This window comes from Dryas octopetala, chromosome 7 (assembly GCF_963921425.1).
Source record: "Dryas octopetala chromosome 7, drDryOcto1.1, whole genome shotgun sequence".
NCBI classification, from domain to species: Eukaryota; Viridiplantae; Streptophyta; class Magnoliopsida; order Rosales; family Rosaceae; genus Dryas; species Dryas octopetala.
The window spans coordinates 13,734,241-13,747,339 of record NC_141372.1 but is presented as its reverse complement, the minus strand read 5'-3'; positions in this window follow the sequence as shown (position 1 = coordinate 13,747,339).

Genomic DNA, 13,099 nt, shown 5'->3' with positions numbered 1-13,099 from the left:
GAGTGTGAGCATAAGCCAGACAACCAAAAACTCTGAAATAGTGCACTGCAGGTTTTTTACCACTCCATGCCTCCTCTGGGGTGCCATCCTTCACAGCATGAGTAGGACATCTGTTTAAGATATGTGTACTCCAATTCACAGCTTCCGGCCAGAATTTCTTTGGTACTTTCATTTTTGCAATCATGCTCCTGACCATATTCATAATGGTACGGTTTTTTCTCTCGGCCACACCGTTTTGTTGTGGTGAGTAAGCTGCAGTTAATTGTCTGTGTATCCCATGCATTTCACAAAAATTAACAAATTCATTGGAAGTAAATTCTCCTCCCCTATTAGTTTGAAAAGCTTTAATAAACACACCAGTTTCTTTTTCAACAGAGGCCTTAAATTTCTTGAAAACTGCTAGAGCTTCAGACTTTTCCGTAAGGAAATATGTCCATGTTTTCCTACTAAAGTCATCAGTAAAGGTTATGAAATACCTTTTGCAGCTGTTGGAGATTGGGTTGATGGGTCCACATATGTCAGAATGGACCAAATGAAGTACCTGTGTGGCTCTCCAATTACTCTCCTTAGGAAATGTCTCACGATGTTGCTTTCTTACCATACATTCTTCACAAACTTTTGAAGGGGTTTGCAGTAAGGAAAGACCTGTCACCATATTCTTCTGTTGGAGTGCTTTGAGACCGGTAAAATTTAGGTGTCCAAATCTGTAGTGCCACAGCCACGTCTCTTCTTCAATTGTAGATTTAAAACACTTTTGTTTCTTGGCTGATGCTTCAGTGTTGAGTAGAAACATGCGGTTGGAAGTCATAGCAACTTCAAAGATCAAACCCTTGTCAGGATGATGAATTTGACAAGAATTCTTTTGAATCAAAATGAAAATTCCTTTCTTCTGTAATTGACCAAGGCTAAGTAGATTGCTTTTCAACTCAGGAACATAAAATACCTCAATTATACAGTGCATCACTCCATTGACTTCAATTCTGATGTTGCCTTTTCCCACGACACGAAGACTGGAGTTGTCTCCAAGCTTCACATTATCCCTGTAAGATTCATCCATTGTTGAAAACAGCTGCTTGTTTCCACTCATGTGATTGCTGCATCCTGAGTCCAAGTACCAAGTGTTGCTCATCTGATCACCTTTCTCTTCTACACATGCCATCAGTAGCATCTCCTCCTCAATCTCCACCATATTAACCTTGTTCCCCTTCTCCTTCTGGGGACATTCATATTGAAAATGTCCAAGTTCATGACAGTGGTAGCACTCCACGGTTGATTTGTCAAATGAACTTTGTCGACCTCTCCCTCTTCCACGACCTCTGAAACCTCCTGCTCTGAAACCTCCTCGGCCTCTGTTCTCTTGACTAACCTTGAGAGCTTGTTCTTCTAGTTCATGACAACTCATTCTTTGTTCATGTACCAACAGACTGCTTTGCAATTAATCAATTGAAAGAGTATCAATATCATTTGACTCTTCAATTGAACATACAACATAGTTGTACTTAGGTGTCATAGACCTAAGAATCTTCTCAATGACAGCTACATCTTCCATTTTCTCTCCATATATCCTCATCTTGTTTGTAACAGTCAGTGTTCGAGCAAAGTAGTCAGTGATTGTTTCTCCAATCTTCATTTGCAACATCTCGAACTCTTTTCGAAGAGCTTGCAATTGTGCACGTTTGACTCTAGCTGTGCCTTGGTATTTTTTCTTCAACGAATCCTAGATATCCTTTGCTGTATCCTTCTTCAGAATTGTCTCCAAAATAGCTCGATCAATAGCTTGAAATAAATAATTCTTGGTCTTCAGGTCTTTAAGCTTCTGTTCTTCCAGAGCTTTGAGTTGAGCTTCTGTCAACATGGTCCCTTCTGGATAGGTTGTGATTCCATTCTCCACCAGACTCCAGTATTCCTTTGATCTCAAGAAGTTTTCCATCAACATGCTCCAATGATCGTAATGACCATTGAACCTTGGAATTGATGGTTGAACAAAACTGCTTCCCTCAGATGACATTGAGATTTGCTACGGCAAAACTCACTGCTTTCTTTGATCTTCAGAACCTAATGGTGTAGCTTTGATACCAATTGTTAGCTACAGGAAGATCAAAAAGGAGGAAAAGCCTGCAAATTTATTGAAAAACAGTATGGCTTAAATAGCCTTACAAAACAGAGGAAACAGAAATATAATTCCACGACTAACAAATCCCTGAAATCAAGGGATCCTCCTGTGGAAACGTTCAACCCCTAGCTACTTCCCTAAAACATAGGGTTATTTAAAATGGAAACAAACAAATAAATCTTCACAGATGGGGTAAGTTTCTAATGGAGGAGTGGCCTGGGCACAGGGGGAGAGGGGTGGGTCGGGCAGGGAGAGGGGGAGGATGGGTGGGGGCGGGAAGGGGGGGGAAAGAGAGAGAGAGAGAGAGAGAGAAAGAGAGAGATGCAGGAGGAGAGAGGAAAGGGAATGAGAATTTTTTATGTTTTGTAATTTTTTATTATTTTGTTTTCCACATGACATCCACATCACAAAAAAAGTCCAGTTAGCAAAGATACGTAAGCATTTAACGAAAATTTGGATGGTAATACTAACATTGCATGATTTATAAAAGCTGTGGACGCGCTTGAAAGATTTTTTTGTTTGTGGACCATCCTGAAATCACCTCTATAGTTCGTATGGTAAATTGTAATTGAGCCTTATTTATTTATATGTGCCTAGGCCAACCCCATTTCAGGAAGACTTGTGGTTACAGTACTAGTATATTTCTTTGCAGTAGTGCTAGACATCCTATATTTTTATACCACAATTTTATATATACCACTTTATGTGGCAACTTACATGGCATTCATACATTGGATACTAAAAAATAAAAACAAAAATCCAAAAAGAAAAAGAAAAAGAAAAACGTTGTCCAGTAAAATAATGACACGAAAGATGGTATAAAAATATGGTATAAGAATATGGTAAATATAGTATTATTGATTTCTTAATTTGTGCCCAAAAGTTGTTTCATTAATTAATTTAAGCAATAATACAAGTAAACGAATCTTCTACATCAACAAAAAAAAGTCAAAGAATCTTAAATGCTAAAATAATTTTTATTTTAACCTTTAAAATCTCAAACAACTATGCATACTGAAACTTTTGGCCTAGTAATTAAAAGATATAAAGTTGGTTTCAAAGTAAGAAAACTAAAACTTTTTTAAGTATGAGGAAATCAGTACTTGTGGTGGTGGTGGTAGTGATAGTATTCATGATATAAAGTTGGTTTCAAAGTAAGAAAACTAAAACTTTTTTAAGTATGAGGAAATCAGTACTTGTGGTGGTGGTAGTAGTGATAGTATTCATTGTTTCGTTCAAGTTACTTGTAGTGCAAGTGCAAGCTGATCATGAATCTTCTTTTTTGTCTGTCCCTCTTAATCTCTCTCATTTCTTCTCTTCTAGACCTCCCCAAAAGTACCTTTATAGTTCACCTCAATACTATGGTGTCGGAGATGACATAAAATTACCAAAAAACATATTTTATGAGGTCTTTTTGACAACCAGAAGAATCCATAGGAATTGCAATTCTATGTGCAAGGTAACCTTGCACATGCCGTCAGTTTTTAAGGACTGTTACAAATATTGTTTGGATGGTCAATATCATTATTATCTAAGGGAGGTTTTAGGTAATCTTAAAAGAGGACCAGGAGAAGCTGGTATATATTGATCTCTCTCTCGTTTGTTCAAAGATTATTATTATGGTTAACACTCTTTTTTTTTTGTCTGGCCACATCAGAAATAAATTTGATAGTACACAACTTGCGCCAGCTGATTGCGCACAAAAAAATGCATATTCCGCCACCCAGATATAGGATGAAACCCAGTGTTTTTAAAAACGCGCCTCAGGCGCGCCTTGAGGCGCACTTTAGGGCGAGGCGACGGCCAATAGCGCACGGCGTCGCAGGATTTGTTCTCCGGCAGAATCAAACAAAAACAGAACCAATCGCCTTGGCGTCGATCGGCCGTTCTCCGGCGGAATTAAGGCGGTGACCACTAGGTTTTCTTTCTCAGGCCACGGTGAGTCCATTGGTGCCCTCAATTTGTTCATCCGATCAACGACGAGGGAGAATCGAGGATTTGTCCAACGGTGTCTTGACCATTCACCACCCTAGACGCCGAGAGAGAGAGAGAAGAAAGGATGCCGGAAAAAATAAATATCAGAGAGAGGGTGAGGTCGCGAGAAGAAGAAGAAGAAAAATAAAAGAGAAAAAAGAAGAAAAAAGAAAGAGAAATGGGGTTACTGGGTGAGGTCGCAAGAAGAAGAAAACAGAAAGAGAAAGGGAGGGGGTGTGATGGGTGAGGGGAAAAAAAATTAAGTTTTGTATTTTTTAATCTAAGCCATTCATTAAATTTAATGGCCAAGATTTTACACCATCATTCATCCGCACACTTTTTCATCGGCAACAAAGCCTCTCCCTTTAATAAGTTAACCTAATATCTTAAATAATATTAGCTAGTATAGGTATAAATATATTTATGGGACAGTAATATATTAGAGTTCGGTGGTCTAGTGGATAAGGCACTGCTTCTTTACTTGGTCTTGTGTTCGAATCATATTTAATAATTTGTTTTTCAATTTATTTTTTAGTTAGTTTTTTTGAATTTTGGGTCTTATGTTCTATATATATACTTTTATATATATATATATATACAGGCTCCTTCTATTGAGGTATATCTCAACTTATTATGTTGAGGTATGATCTTGTTGGGGCCCACATGAGTGGTTCTGTGTTGATCCGAGCCGTTCGCAAGGATCATCTTCATTAATAGATCATCCTTGCAAAAAATTAATCAAATCAGAAATTATTTGTCTATCTAACTTTGATAAAACAAATGGACGGTTTCATCGAAAATATTTGGTTCGTCCATTTATTTGATCAAAGTTAGATAAGCAAATGATTTTCGATTTAGCTAATTTTTTGCAAAGATGATCTATCAATGGAGATGTAAAAAATGAACGGTTCGGATCGACACAAAACGACTCGTGTGGGCCCCAACAAGGTATACCTCAACATAGATAAGTTAAGGTATACCTCAATAGAAGGAGCCTGTATATATATATATATATTTACCTATTTATATATGTTTATATATATTTATAATTTTTTTATTATAAAAAATATATCCCGAAAAGCTTACGCCTTAACGCTTCGAGGCTTACGCCTCGCCTTCTATGACTAAAACGCCTCGCGTCATGTTTTTGCGTCTGAAAACACTATTGAAACCTGATGCAGGTGCATCCAAAGAGTCAAGCAGGCCCAAGAGAAAGTCTGAAGCCTCAAGCTATCTTAAGGATTATGTCAGCAAATAATCCTAGCAGTTCTATTTTCCTAATTTTCTGCAATTTATTTTCTGATTTCTTGTTAGTTACTCTTTTACCTATTTTCCTAATTTGGTTAGGGTTGAGATGTTATTTAAGCAAGTGTTGTAATTTTATTGAGGACTTTTGTTGACAATATATTGAATGAAATACTGCAGCTTTGGCAGCAAACTTGAGAGTTGGTTCTTTTGGTTTCTAGTGTCTTGTGATCTTTATTGTTCAGGCTTGTGTTCGGATACCTCACTCATCAAAACCACAAGTCATGCGCCGGCCGTCAAAGAAAGTTTACAAAAATAGCTAGACCGAGGGGGTGTGATCGATATATGATGACCAGCCGGAGAATATTGTACGAATAAGGAATATTCTCAGCTAAAGCCGAGACCATTTCAAGTCTCTTTTTCTTCTTATATAGCTTGGGCAAGAATCAACTTAATCAATTATTCAAATTCACAAGAGAATTTGTCCTATATGTGTATTTGAATGATAAATACCAATAGCATACCAGCAGAACTTCAATTTCATATCCACACAAGATTGAGTAAGGATATTAGAAACCCTACATTGAATGTTATTTTTGGTTTGAGGCCAATTACAATTAAATCAATAAACTTTTCAAAATTACAAATTGATCAATGCACTTTTCCATAATTTCATTTCTGGTATATGGGTATTTGAATGATAAAATACCAATAGCATATCAGCAGAACTTCAATTTCATATCTACACAAAATTGAGTAAGGATATTAGAAATCCTACATTGAAATCTTGTTTGTGAATCGTAACATATTTAATATGTTTTTCGTTTGTTTACTCTAATAAATTATTAATATGCTTATTAAGGTCTCGTTTGGAATTGCGGTGGAGGACCCAAAAGCTGTTGTGGATGACAATTCTCAATCACCTACAGCAGTTTTGGTGTTTGGTAAAAAAATAAAAAACTGTTTTCCCTCACAATTCTCAACTTCCTACAGCAAAAACAGAAAGCAGATTTCTAGGTGCTTTTGAAAACTGCAGTAAATAACAACAACAATGAATATTTTATTTTACTCATACTACCCTTATTGATTTCTATAATTTTTATTTGTTTATTTTAAATTAAAAAATATGTCCACTGTTAGTTATATTTTATATTGTAATAATTAATTATGATATTTTATTTGTATGATTAAAATTATAATATACTTTAAAAAATAATAGGAACACTTATTTAATAATGTTGTTCTTAAAAAAATTAATGCTAATAAAAATTTGTAGCCAAAAATTTAAAAAATAAGTAAAAAAACATTTTAGTTTTACCAAACAAATAAGTGAAATACACTTTCAGCATCATGTTCATTTTAGTAATTATACACAGTCACAACACTTTTACATGAACATTTACCAAACACTTTGATATTGTTTTTTGCACTCACAACACTTTTGGAAATATAGTTTACCAAACACATAACTGCTTTATTTTACAGCTGACTTTACTTCACAGCTGTTTTTTCTCACAGCAATACCAAGCTGGCCCTAAGTTATTATATAATACTATTATGTTAGTAATAGTGTAATACCATAAATAATAAAATTTTAAAATTATATACAACATTACAACTATAATATATAAAACATAAATGTATATCACATGTACAACTTTTATAATACAACTATAATTAAAGTTATTAAACCACGATTGTTTATTAATTCGACCACCATTACCTCACTTTTACATTTCCGATTGAGCTAATTTTTTTGTATGAATTATCTTTGAGTGAAGAACTAAAACACGAACGGTACGGATCGTTGAAAAAACTATTGAGATGTAAGCTTCTACATATAAATACACTTGAAAAGTATAATTCTAATAACTTTTCCGTTGAAACTTTGTCGTTTCCATAATTGTGAAGACCACAACGTGATTTCAACAATTTGAGCCGTTCATTTTACATGTTCATAGTTAAAGATGATCCTTACAAAAAATCGGCCCAATCAGAATTCATCTACTCGTTCGATTATCATTAGAAAAACCACGATCGTTCATAAGTTGAATCATCGTTACCTAACTTCTACATCTCCGATTAAGGTAATTTTTTGCAGGAATAATCTTTGAGTGAAGAACTAAAAAACGAACGTTCAGATCGTTGGAAACACAATTTCATCAAATGTTTATTAAACATATGTAACAAAAACTCTAAACCTCAAATACTCAGTAAACCCCAGACTAAGCCCTAAATAATACTTTTAAAACAATCCAAACCCCAAATAATACATTTAAATATTTAATACAAAACTTGAGATTCCTTATATATTAAATTATTAATACATTATATAAATTATATAAAACCTAATTTATTGGAGTAAACAAACGAAAAACCTATTAAATATGTTATGATTCATAAACTAGACAAATAAACTAGTCAGCTCAGTTGGTTGAGAGTTGAAATTAGTTCTATGAGGTCTCATGTTCGAATCAAAACATAGTCAAAATCCTATATTGTTTTATTGAAAATATATATGTGTATAAATGGGCTTTGGGCTGGGCTTTGGACCAGGCTTTCCTTAATTGGGCTTCGAAGCCCAATGGGTCGGGCAGGCCTTCGGGCCTTGGGCTTTTTGGTGAGGCCTATGTAGTAACTTCATCTTGTATGAGGGTTATGTGGCCAAATGGAGTCCCCGTTCATCCTTCATTCAAAACTCAAAATATATAGTTATATAAATAAAAAGAAAACAAATAGAATCATGCACAATTTTGTGCCTGCAAAATTACATAACCTCTTGTTTTTTTGGACGAAAACATTACATAATCAAACAGATATAAATCATTCACTATATTTAACAATGCTATTAGCAGATACCAATAGGCATATTTGTGTAGTGACGGAGAAAAAAAATGAACTATATAGTAATTACTAGGAGTGCAACTCGGGCAAGTTAATTAAAGGTCAACCCAAGCTCAACTCATGCTTTAATTATTTTTTGGGTTCAGGTTTAGGGGGGTTGCAAATAAGTGAACCCACCATAACCCAACCTCAATTCGGGTTGCGTTTGGGTTGGATTCAACCCGCAAAATAAAAGGAACGAGTTGATTTTAACTTGTGAAAAAAGAAAATCTTGATAAAAGTATAACACAATTCAATGATTAAAAAAAAAAATTATAACCCAATTACCTTAATTAATCAATCACCATAGATCAAAACTTCAAATATCAACTAGGTTCAAATTAAAAAAAAAAAAAAAAAACAATACCTGCAAGGCTTCAACATGAAGTGAAAAATATAGGAAATTTTTGTGAAATAACTCATTTTAATACCGAACTTACTTTTTTTACTCTCAACTCCAAAACTAATCCTTTTTTACTCTTATGACACTTTTTGGACCAAAACACCCTTTTAGTTGCCACATGGTCGACATGTTGACACTCCGTCAATCAAAAAAATTGATTTTAACAAAAATATAAAAAAGTTGAAAATAATGAATATGATGAACTGACTGCAGCACCATCTAAAGTGGTTGTAACACCATTTGTCGACCATCAAAATTTCATATCTAGAACAACAAACCCAGGTCAAAATTTTAGATCTGGAACATCAAACCCATATCAAAATTTCAGATATGGAACAACAAACCCATGTCAGAATTTCATATTTGGAACAACAAATCCAAATCGGAGTTTGTTAAAGTTCCCAAGCTCAATCCAATTCACAATCCATTTCTCCAAATCAATTTTTCCATTTAGAAATACAAATTATCATAATCAGTTCATGAACTATTAAGCTTGCTTACAAAAAAATAATAAGTTGATTTCCACTTAAATTTTAACAGCCCAAAAAAGAATCTTCAAAGACAAAAAAAAAAAAAAGTATGGAACCAATATCATTTGCTATACTAAAAACCCAGATCTAATTAGCTTCATGGCATTTTCTTCCAGATAGCTTAATTCTTAGCATTTTCTTCCAAATTCAACATAGCCCATTTTAGCACAAGACCCAATAAGTAGCAAGAAAGTATAGCTAGGGACCAAACCCATTTCTCAGCCATTCAAAATAGACCACCATTATTGCTGTTCCAGATCTTATGGTTTTCAATAGTTGTTCCATTTGCTATTAATTGTTCGACAAATGCCAACGTCATTCAACAAATGCATTACTGTTGTTCTATTTTTGATCTTGTGGTTTTCAAAGAGGCTGCCCGCGATGGAGATAAAAGAAGAGAGAGAGAGTGGCAGAGAGAGAATGATAAAGAAAGGTACGATGCGTTTGTGGAAAAGTTTGGTTTACATAATATATATATATATATCTAAATGGTGTTTTGGTCCCAAAAGTGTCAAAAGAGTAAAAAAAAAAAAAAATTATTTTTGAAGCTAAGGGTCGAAAAAATAAGTTTGGTATTAAAATGAATTATTTCACAAGATTTCCCAAAAATATAATAACACCACAACCATATTGCTATCAAACACATAGTTTAGGTTTTAATCCACACAAAAATATATATGATAGAATACATTTCCCAACTCCTTTTAAATCTCTAGTTTATCTTCAATAACATTAATATATAAACTAAATATTATATTATAATATATAGATCATATATAGCATAATAAGAATACAAATCAGGTTCGGAATTCAAGCTCGAGTTTGGGTTGGGCTTGGGCGGGCATGACCTCTACCCAAGCCCAACCTAAAAAATTCGGGTTGAGGTCGGGTTTTGGCTCGAGTGGGTTTCCCACATGGGTTCAAACACCAAGTTGGGTTCGGGTAGACTCGGGCCAAGCTGCACCCCTAGTAATTACCAAGTAGACCTAGACAAGCAACAACCTAAATATGGTGAATAGGTAAAAAAAAAAATTCACTTAATTGATCGATGTGGCAAACTATGAATGAAGTATATACAAATAACTTAGCCACATTGTCATTAGGGCACACAATTTAGGGCCCTTAATCTTTTTCCAATTTCAAATTACTCCCACACCATCCTTCTTGATGTGCTTTGATCTTTTCTTCCATTTTTTTTTTTATGGTATGACTTGCAACAAATCTGCAATTAAGATTTTTGTTTTCATTTATTATGCAAAACCTGGTTTTCATTTGGCAAGACATAAATGCAATGTATAATATAAATAGACATCCTCTACGACCATATAGTCGACCATTCATTTCACAAATCCTAGCAAAAAAGAAGAACAATAACCATCAACCTTGGCATTATGGCTTCCATCAACTTTGCTCCTCTGACCAGATGCTTTTTACTGGGGCTCTTATGCATTGCTTTACTTGTCAGTTCAGGTAAAATCTTTTTCCTAATACTTACTATGTTATACTACATGTATCATATTTACTGATCACGCATCTTTATCTATAATAGAGATAATTAAAATTTGTCTATGCAAGTGATTGAGTCACATTTCTATTAAAGATGCGAGTCCTACAATTAATACAACCGTGTATCATATACAACCGCATTCAATGGTGGTTATCATTTTATTTCATAAAAGAGGAAAAATGAACCCGGCACTTCCAAATATTAAATAGAAGTTGTAAGACATATAAGGTTTTATTGTATAATTTTTTAATTAAATATGCATGTACATATGTAATCTGTAATATAGTCAGTAATTAGGATAAAAATAGTTTTATTGATGAAAATGTATCCGCACTTGTCTATACACTTATAGACAAAATAACATATATAAAAGCAAGGAAAGAATATCTATTTATTAATTTATTTGGTATTGAATTTTCAGGCAATGCAGCTGCAAAAATCGCTCCAAGGGAAGAAATAGCAGGGCTCCATCTACAGACAACTTTTGTTACTACATGTAGAGTTTGATGAGAGTTGCATGCCATAAATGGCTAAAGCTGGGACAACCTCAATTTTATTTATTTTCAAAGTCTGTTCTAGTCAATTGAGTTATCAATCGATCCCCAAATCATGTTTAAATAAAAATTTGCAGATGATCAACTGATTGTGGTCGAATTAGCTTAATTTATTTTTATTACATTTTTGTTACAGTTCTAAAATGCGTATTACTGCAATTTAATTCAATACATTCAACATTATTATGTTCTAGATTTTAGTGAGGATGGAAGAAGATGATCAAAGAAGAAGCTAAATTTATTAAAATTAGTATATTGACAGATATTTGTGGATAAACCCACACCGATCCAACAGCCAATCAGGGCTGGACACGTGGCTGGTCAGACCTGACTTCAACGTTTGACTTCTCAGTAGTCAGACTTTGACCTCCACATCATCACTGCTCAGCACTTCCTCCGCCAGCTCAGATCGGGTCTCCATGCAGAGTCCTCCAGGCCCGGTCCGAGCCGAACCAATGATCTTCCAAGGGATTGAGTGTCCATCTTTCCACGGTCATCCCGGTTCGGATCGGCTCGGCACAGAAATAACCTCCTTTCGAGTTCTGGCGTCGTCCAGTTAGGGCTCGGAGGGGCCCCTATCTACTGGACCGGCTCGGTCTGGAATCCCATGTCCGATCCGATCACACATGGGCTTCATGTATACGCATAAGAACATGTGTTCGGGTCGGCTCGGCTCTCCGCCGCCATTCCCAGGAAGATCACGTTGGGATGAACCGCCACACTTAAATGCACCTGACAAAGGTCTTCTGACAAAAGAGACAATCCAGTCTGCATTCATGACTACTGGAGGTGTTCACCTGGATCTTCCATACTTGCATTCAATGCAGCATTGAATGCAAAGGAGGTGGATAGCTGTGCATGCCACTGTTCACGACCGAACGCGTGGATCTTTCTCAGCCAGCCAGTCACATGCAGGTAACTTACTCATCACAATCTCCTTTGCCTATATATACCAACTCATATGTGCAAAAAGAGAGATCTAGCTATCAATTACTCACCAGACAAACACTCAAAAAAGAGCCTTTACTCACCCAAGAGCATACCCAACTTGCTGAGAATAAATCCAGAACATTTGCCTTGTTCTTCCTATTCTCCCAAGTTCATCCTTTGTTCTTCTTCACCTACCATCAAACACCATCACTGACTTCATCATCGGAGCGTGTTTGGCTGGTACCACACCGGTCCATCTGCTTTGATCTTGTTTCCCTTACAGGAAGATCTCACATCATCATCCAGCAAGGCTTCGGATCAGCCAAGTCACCACCTCTAAGTTGTTGCATCTCTCTTACGAAAATTTGCATCAACAACAGATATTTAGAAAAAATAAAAACCAAATACATAAATAAATTATTAGCATAATCACATTAGGTACATTTTATGACAATATTCTTTCATCTTGTCCATAATTGTTAATCGAATGACAAATACATCAAAATAAGTTTAATAAATGGAATCACACATGAAATTTTGTGTGTAAATCACACGTATATGTAACAAAAAGACAAAGGACATATATTTATGTAAGTATCATTTTTATGTTATTTCGAGATTGAACCTACATGGATGGATTGAATCTATCAAACAAATTTAGGGATTAATGTCATTTTGCTCCCCAGACTATTACACATGTATCAGTTTGCTCCCCAGACTTCTAATTTGGAAAATTAAGGACCCTGACTTTTTCAATTTTGCCAATTAAGGTTATTCCGTCAATTTATACATTTTTCATCTAAAATGTCGAGATGATCAAGCAAAATTTAGCAAGAAATAAAAGAGGAAAAATGATGCATGAGGAAAAAATAATAAGATCTAATTGGAAGGGACCATTTTGCCCTCAAAGATTTGGATAAAAAATGTGTAAATTGACAAAAGAACCTCAATTGGCAAAAT